This window comes from Protopterus annectens, chromosome 7.part1, assembly GCF_019279795.1.
Source record: "Protopterus annectens isolate FY-2018-M chromosome 7.part1, PAN1.0, whole genome shotgun sequence".
Classification (NCBI taxonomy): Eukaryota; Metazoa; Chordata; order Ceratodontiformes; family Protopteridae; genus Protopterus; species Protopterus annectens.
Genome location: NC_056740.1, coordinates 218,859,013 through 218,868,505, shown reverse-complemented (window position 1 = coordinate 218,868,505; position 9,493 = coordinate 218,859,013). Strand labels below are relative to the sequence as shown.

At 40.2% G+C, this 9,493-nt stretch overlaps 1 protein-coding gene across 2 annotated transcripts in view; it reads right to left on the bottom strand.

Annotated features, from left to right (window-relative positions):
* RASL12 (RAS like family 12) overlaps positions 1 to 9,493 on the bottom strand; it is a 486,162-nt gene that overhangs the window by 118,317 nt on the left and 358,352 nt on the right. The gene's annotated exons all lie outside the window — the stretch shown is intronic.

Here is a 9,493-nt window from a genome sequence, read left to right as displayed (position 1 = left end):
CAATGGTGACTGCTGGCAAGCTACATTGTCAATGGCATCCTTAATTAGATAACAATTAAACAGAAGTGTGTAGAGGAAACTGAGACGTGGTACAGTGCACGTCAGTGTAGGGTAATTATTACATAAATAGAACATCCCACTTCTCATACTAATGTAACAGCCTAGATGGCAAGCACTCTCCAACCTCTTATCTCCTGACTCCAATATGTACTTCAAATTATGTCCTTTCAAGAGAGACACCCCCACCCCCTTGGGATATGCGGTCATTACAGCTGTGGTCAGTATAACAGAAGAGTTGACATATAGGAAGGAGAACACAGAAACAAATGGCCTGAGGCCAGGCACAGTGAAAAATCTGTTGAACTCCCTTCTCCGTAGAAGCAAAAAAGCTGATCCTAATGGATCATGAAGACTCTTTCCTCAATCTAAATTCAATAGTCAGAGTGCAGCTTTACTGATCCAAGATGGTAGTTCAGCAAAACATAGGTTTATAAGGCCAACATAATTAATACACTGAAAAACTTAAGACTTGGGGATATCAGCCCCACAGTACAGGCCCAGAAAATGCAAAGCCTGCATTTTTAGTACTTTGGTTATCTTAATTAGCAAAATGAAGAAATTAACTTCAGTGGATCCCCCCACCACAATGCATGCCAAAAATAAAACAAAATCATATAATAATTTAATAGATTCCCAGTCTCATGTTAGGTAAAGACACACATGATTGAAACTGATGTCTGCATTACATCAAAGGTTATAATTTTAATCTATGCAGTTGATCATCCATGTCCATCTTATTTAGTTTTAGCAGTGTAAATTAATCTTTCTATTCGGTTCACTTACACTACTAGAGGTTTGCAGTACCATGTATGTTCTGTGCAAGATCACACACAGTGGAATAAGGGAATTTGCCTTTTGCAAACTATTGTGTGATCTTGGAGTTGGTATATTTAAAAGTAAAGGGGGTGTAGTTAGAACTGTAGCATCAATCTTGGTGTAAAGCAATCTTCTTTTCTTACTTTCGATTATTATCATTTATAGGGTGATGTTAGATTAAATGTATTCACTATACTGAATAGTAACTGTTGTGTAAATCAGTACACACACACACACACACACACACACACACACACACACACACACACACACACACACACACACATACACACATATATACATATACACATAGGTGGGCATGTTTTAGTGTGCCAGTGCTAAGAATAGGTTTGTAGAGTTCTATGTGGTGGGGAAAATACAGTTATTATGGGTTTCACTCAAAACAAAAAGTAGTGACTGGTGGTCCCTTTAATTTGAGAGACAAGACTATCAGGTAATGGAAGTCAGCTGACCACCCGCAACTTTTTAAAGCCAGGATAAATCTAGTAAGATGGAAGTTTTTTTGAAGTTAGAATGCAAGGAGTCTGGAACTGTTTCTTGAAAGAACAGACAAACTCAAGGTAGAACAGCTGGCTCCAAGACAGTAGGCCAGTTTGAGGATAGCAATTGCCAGTGGAAGTCCAGGTAATGGAGTGTTGGCATGCCGATCGACAGAATTACTAACAAAAGGCTTTGCCTGCCTCATTTTAACAGCCCTGGTGATAAGAAGTTATGTATTGTTTGCTTCATGTTTCCCCAGAGAAAGCCAAGAGAGACACTTTTTTTTCCAAATAACTGAATGGCTGATATTGTAAACAAATATCCTCAGTAAGGAATGTGTATTTTTTAATTTATTTATTAATTGTTTCAGCCATGATCCAGTAAAAGTAAAAAAATAATAATAATGATTACAGACCTAGCTAAATAAATGTGTATGCCCTTTCCCCCTGTGTCTGCTGTCCACCAAGTCTCCCTTATTAAGGTGATTTGTTTCCCTGTTTTGGGTATCTCTAGCATGAGAGTAAGTGCTGACTAAAGGGTTTGTCATTCAAGCAGCCATAGAGATGGTTTCTACCCTTGCCAGCATCTCAGCAGAAAAGGTGTTTCAAATTAAGCCCCACACTTGCCCCTTGTGGCTGACATGAGTGTCTTTTCACTACAGAGTATACTACACCCTGACTGAGAATGTGTGTGCTTCCACCCACATGCAGAACCAGATCGTGTCAAATGGGGTTCTAAGCAAGGCAATGTACCAGGCCCCCAGCAGCCATTCCAGTGTCCCATTACTTGGCTGTCTCTTCCCAATTACCATAAACACTTTGTCAGAAAAGATTTGAAGCCTGCATAAATAAAGCACTGCTGATGATTCCTTACTTGGTGAGGAAACCTATATTTCTTTTGCCTGTGACTGACAGAGCTGGTTTCTGATACCTTCTCCATTTTGTTTTGTATTTTAAGAAATCTGCTTGGCCTGGTGAGTTTGTTTTATGTGAAAGGTAGACACTTAAATTATCTAGGCTACACATTTCACGTATTTTTTTCATTGGTTAAATTATCTCTTGAGTGATACTTAAATACTCAATGAAATTGTGGGCCTTCATCTTTGTCTGAAAAGATTTGAAGTCTGCATAAACTAAAGCACTGTGGCAATTCCCTGCTGTGTTTCCCCCCAACCCTTATCTTTGTTGATCTGCTTTTTAAACCTGGCGATTTTAAGATCCCTACCCCTACTGTAAATTGAGCTTAATAAGCTCCTCCCTTTCTACACTGCTGTTGATGTTGCTGTTTGTCTTTCGGCTTTTTCCTGGTTAGGGGTCGCCACAGCGGAACTCAGGTCTGCTAATGATTGGCAGTAGATTTTCACAAACACTGAGGTGCCAGCTCGACGTCCAACCTTCAATGAAGGCACGCCCATTTACGCATGTCTTTTGAACGCCCATCCAACCACAGGGAGGACATGCAGACTCCACACAGAAGGCACTCCCCACACTTCAGCAGAGAATCGAACGTGAAAACTTCTTGCTGTGAGGCAACAACGCTATCGCTGTACCACCGCGGATATATCCTGAATTATTTATTTGCCTTTCCTTGTGCTTATATTGAAAAAGTACATTTTGCATCCTATTGTCTGTTCCACTTGTTCTGATTTCATTATCTAGCTAGCTGCTGGATATAGTATTATATTTTTATGCTCTAGCAAACAATTATTTTTACATGAAAAGAGGTTAGTGGATTTTCCATCTCGTACACTGGACGGTAGCCTGGTCTGTTTAGGTTGGGGAAACTCTTCGGATTTCTGAATGTAGTTTTATTGGCTGGAGGGATTATTAATCAGCTTATCTTGCTTTTTTAGTGCCTTTATAAGTTCTGTGCAACTGAGTGACTCTTGGCTCATTTATTCAAAGTGAAGTACTTTAATTGAATAATCACACTCTTTATAAGCTTTTTAAAGTACACTGCTGTATCTATATCTTAAGTATGTGTTGGCATTTCACTCTGGAAACTCCTTTACTGTACTTTTACGTTAGGAGGACTGGGATTATTCATCTAGCGGCATTAGGTGTTTACCTGGTCTGTTTGAGCTAGGAAACACACAAAAGGGCTCTAAGTTTCTTTTTGTACTTCTCTGCACTTGATTTGCACTGTTGTGATACCTAGATAGCATAGACTAGATTCAGACCTGTTTAATCTAGCCCGTTATTGATACACCTGAGCACTAAACCAGCCATCTTACATTAAAATGGACTCCCCTGCACCCTTGTGGTAGAAGAGTGTGGATCCAGCCTTGTCTGAGCTTGGAATTGCTGATGGAAGGTTCATTATGTGCTTTTCCACTGGCAGATTAGCTTAAACATGTCTTCATTTCACCAGTATTTAAGCCTTGCATTTGCGAGTTGCAGTGCACAGTGAAACGGGTTAAATGTACCCTGTAGGGATGAAAACACTTTGAAACTCAATTTTCCCCTAGACATCTGTCAGTGGGACCCTCCCAAACTTCCTTACTGCACTACTGGTGCACTAAGCAGTGCTGCCACACTTATCATCCATAGCCTTCAACAGAACAAGCACCTTTCTTAGTCCTGGCACAAAAAGTGGTCAAATTAGCCCACTTCTTTCCCTAATAGTATATACAGTAAAAAACTGCTATAATGGGTGGGCAATTTCCCATCATTTCACTGACCAGCCTGATTGACATGGGCATCCCGAGGCATTGTAGTAATTGCCTCATGTGTACTGACAACCACTTACTTCTAAAACAAATACCATATGTGAGATATGTAATTACACTGTGAAACTGGAATCAATTCTCTCGTGTAACAAAAAAAAAAACGGACATCAAACAGGTTGTCAGCACATACACTTCACCTCTCATAGAAAATCAGGTCACGACACATAAACCCACATATGCAGAGGTACTCACCAGAATTCTACCAAAAGATCAGAGACCTCCCTAATGTAAACCACTTGCACACACTGCTATGCAAATAGAAACCATTATACATAATAACAGATATACCAGTGCCTCAGCAAATAAGCCCCTAAGGCAAAATCCCTCAAAATCTAATGTCTTGGTCATAGGCAACTCCACAGTGAGACACACAGATGTCCCCCTCACAAGGCTGGACAAGGAGAAGGTCACAGTCAGCTGCCTGTCAGGTGCCAGGATTCATCAAATCACACATGCACTCAAGTCACTCAAGAACCAATAACATTATGACTCTGTCATAGTCCATGTTGGGGTGAATGACTTGAGACCTCTCTGGACTATATGAAGAGAGACATGTCTGAACTCTCAGATTATGTGTCCCATGTGGGTATGATCCTATCCATAAGCAGCATTCTGTCTTCACCCAGGATGCTGCCACATTATAAACAAAAAATGATCAATTTCAACAATTGACTTAGCTTGTGGTGTCAGTCCAGGGTGATCCAGTATCTGTCAGCCTGAGAAGACATGGTTGACAGGTCATGTTGCTTTGCCAGAGATGGTCTACACCTGTCTCCTCTAGGCTTTCGGATACAGGCATAGGTCCTTGCCTCCCCCAAACAGGTCCTTAATGAAGCTAAGAGATAAAACTTGGACTAAGTGACATAAAACAGGCTCTCCTGCTCTCAAATCATCATACCTAGAACTCATAAACAAAGCCAAAAAACAAGTCAAACTAGATAAAATAAACTACTATCATAACATACAGAAAAAACACCTAAACAACCCTCAAACTTTCTGGTTTGCCATCAACAATGTACCTTCACCTGTTAAAACTAGTACACCTCCCCCAGATAATACAAATAGTAATGAAAACATAGCCACTGAGTTTAATAAGTATTTCACAGAATCAGTTCTTCCCTTAACCAAAACTTAACCTTCTTCAACCCTTTCTACAACATGTAAGACAAATAATAACATCAATTGCTTCTATCTTCAACCTGTACCTATGGCATTAATTAAAAACTACTAAAGAATTTAAGAACTACTACTCTGGCAGCAGATAAGCTACCAGCTGAATTTCTGAAAATAGCTGCAGAAGTTATAGCATATCCTGTAATAGTTCTTACAACCTGATCTATAGCTGAACATCTAGTGCCCGATATCTGGAAAATATCTTACATAATCCCTCTCCACAAAGGGGGCACAACAAAAGAAATATCAAATTACCACTCCATTGCAATCCTCTCTCCTGTATCCAAAATTCTAGAAAGGTGCATCCATAGACAAATCATGGACCACATTAACACCCACAAACGTATTACTAACACTCAACATGGGTTTCGCCCCTCTCATAGCACCACTACTACCCTCTTGTCATTCACAGAAACTGTAAACAAATATAGAAACAATAATAATTTTATATCATCTTTCTTTCTAGATCTCTCCAAGGCATTTGATATGGTAGCACATGATAAGCTCATCAATGTCCTTTCTATGCTCAGTCTCTCTGCATCCACTATTACTTGGTTTCAAAGTTATCTAATAGGGAGACAACAGGCAGTGCAGTGGCACTCTGACATTTCACCACTACTCCCAGTATCATTAGGCATTTCCCAAGGCTCCATCTTGGGGCTACTACTTTTCTCTATTTTTATCAACAGCCTTTACACCTCTACACCTCATGCTACAGCCATACAATATGCAGACAATTCCACACTGATCTGCACAGACCCTCCATCCAAGAACTCCACACACTCACTCAAGCATCCTTTCTATCTGTTGAACCCTGATTATCTGTCAAACAGCTATTTCTGAACCCCAATAAAACAAAACTCTTACATTTCAACCTCACTAGATTCACACCACCTTCTCTACCATTCAACATAGTATCCACAAATGACACCATTATCTCACCTGCAACCCACACTAAGCTACTAGGTGTTGATATTAACTGTAACTTGAGATTTGACATTCACATTGCCCATATCATAACAAAAGTCCACAACCAAGGAAAGTATAGCCCACACACACCTACTCTCTACACTCACTTACACCTCCCTAATTCTCACTAACCTAAGAAATGCAGATATCTCAAAACTAGAAACATGATACTATAAAAGTGCTAGATTTGCCACTGACTCTCCTTATAACACCCACCACTGTATTGCTCTGAAACAACTGCAATGGCTAGAATTCCCCCATCTACTCTTATATAACCAGCTAACACTATCCCATAAGATCCTACATCACCCATATAACACTCCTGCCCTAAGAAATGTACTCCAGCTATACACTGGGAATAGAGAATTACAATCAAATAACAAACAACTATTAGAAGTCTCTAAGGTCAATAACTCTACAGGTAAATCCCTGTACTCTACCTATATGGGCAGAAGATGGAATTCCCTTCCCTCTAACATCACTAGTAAATCCTCAATAGAAGATTTCAAAACATCCTTAAAACATCACCTGGCTAACAACTGGCGTTGCTCCTGCTCCACTCCAGGTAGTATATCTTCTTGTAAATAATCTCTAATTTTCTACTCATTTACTTACTCATCAATGTTTACCGCCATGTTTGAATGTTATCTGACCTAAGATATTTGTATTCATTCCTTCTATTATATATTGTACAGCTCCAGAAAATTGATTGTACAGCTCTGCCAAATTGTTTCCCTCTGTTAAATGTATCTTTTGTATGTAATGTATTGTTGCTATTGATATTATTGTGGAGCATTTCTCCCCAGGCCTCCTCTGAAAAAGGACTACTTGTCCAGTCGGACTTTCCTAGTAAACAAATGTAAAATAAATGAATAATAAATAAATAGTGCCTTTTTTTTAGTAACTGTCAAAACAATAAAATATCTGAGGCAACAAAATCCACTTGAGATAAATTCAAGGCCTTGTGGCTTAATGCTTGGAGTCTAAACATGAAACTGCACTCCCTTGAAACACTCCTCACCTTGGAAGATGTTGATATCTGTGCAGTCACTGAGATATGGTTCAAGGCTGCGGAGAGCACCCTGGTCATGCAAGGCGACAATGCCTTCCACATATTCAGTCCTCAAAATGAGCGTGAAAGAACCAAAGATGGACATGTATCCATCTTCATTAAAGCCAAGTACACCTCTAGACTGGTCAAAAAGTATGACTATCTTGAACTACTCCATGTCCTATTAACTAAAAGCAAAATAACCTACTATATCATTGCTAGCTATAGGTCCCCCACCATGACCCAAGAAAAGCACACCACCTACCTGGACTTACTGGAGTCACTTGCCATACGGCCCAACACCTTAGTCATGGGAGATTTCAACAATCCTTCCATCAACTGAGTGATATACATGAGCACAAACATATTTGCCCAGAGGTTTCTGGACTTTGTCAATACAAATGATCTGGAAAAATTAGTCTGCACCCCCACAAGGGGCTCAAATGTCCTAGACATAGTATTCAACAACACTGGGGGGGGGGGTCACTGCACTACCCCCTGTGTGATGCCCTCCCTGGTAAGATTGGACTATAAATTAGTCTCATTCAAAGTAACTACTGAACCTATCACCACTACAGGAGCAAAAAAAAACAAAACTAAAAAACGTTTCCAAAGCAAGCTACATCCTACTAAATGATGGTATAAATAGTTTTATGCCCCCCTGCAATCACAGATAGCAGTGACTCCTATGCAGATGTGTATACAGATGTCCTGTATAAACACTTATGCAACTATATAGACTTGGCTGTAGCTGATCTGATTAAAACAAGGTCCTCCCAAAAAAACAAGCCACCCTGATGGACCTCAAGTATAAACAAGTTATATAACAAATGGATGAAAATGATGTCTAAGAGCAAGAGGGAACTGACTCAGGAGAGGAAAAATTCCCTCCACAGCTTGAACAGGAAAATAAGAAATCTTGTAAAGTCCTTTAAAGCTAATTATGAAGCTAAAATAGCATTCCTAGCTAAGGATAATCATAAGGCATTCTTTAACTACATTCAAAATCTGAAAGGAATGTCCAGCTATGTGCCAAACTGGTAGTAGATGGCACCACTCATACTATACTGGAGGAAATTGCCAACCTGCTAGCTGACAGATTTGATGCAAACTTCAACCCCCTTTCCTCACCAGCCATACCCCAAAGCATACCTGACAACAGTCCTCTGCCTAGTATCTCTAGAGATCAGGTCATATCTGTGCTCTGCACGGCCAAAAACATGGCCGCAATGGGACCAGATAACATCCGAGTTTGCTTATTAAGCAGTCTAAAATAGGACCCAGTGGACCTACTTGGTATTCTCTTTAACCATAACCTGAGAATTGGCTTTGTTCCAGTGGAGAACAGCAACAGTAATCTCTTGCATAGACAGGAGGTCAACAACCAACCCTGAGAACTATAGATCCATAAGTCTAACCAGCCTCATCTCCAAGGCCAGGGAAAGAATCACCATGGACCTTATCAACAAGAACATAGGTGACCTTCAAACTTTAGACCCAGCCCAATTTGGCTTTATTAAGGGTAAATCATGCTCACTGAACCTAGTAGACTTTTTCAAGAACGTTACCAAAGCCCTGGATGAAGGTAAGGCTGCCTATCTTGACCTAGGCAAGGCTTTTGACACAATCCCCCACTCAAGTGTCATTGAGAAACTCTCCCTGCTGGGGATTAACCCTTAAGTCACTAGATGGGAAGCCAGTTGGCTCACAGACAGAACACATACTGTCAAAGTTGGTGACTTCACCACTACTAGTAGACCCCGTCACAAGTGGCATACCACAAGGATCTGTGCTGGTTCCTTTACTATTTGGAAACTATTTCTCAGATGTCCAGGCTAAAGTAGCTGGCCATTGGCTTACCAGCTTCGCTGATGATTGGTAAGTGGGTGCAATCACTGAATCCCCCAACAATGTTAACATATTACAGTAGGGGCTAACATAGACAAATGACTGGTGCCAAAGCCACAGTCTAAAACTAAACTAAAAAAAGTGCATTATTATTCCCTTTGGCAAAGTGGAATTCTCTGCTAATTACAATATTGACACCAACCTGCTAAGTTCAAACCCAGTGGTGTGAGATCTGGGAACACTGGTAGATAGCAATCTGAACTTCGACCACCAAGTTTCCACAAAGGTAAGGAAATCCTTCTACGTTGTGTATCTCATAAGTAAGGGCATTGCATCCAGGTCTAAGT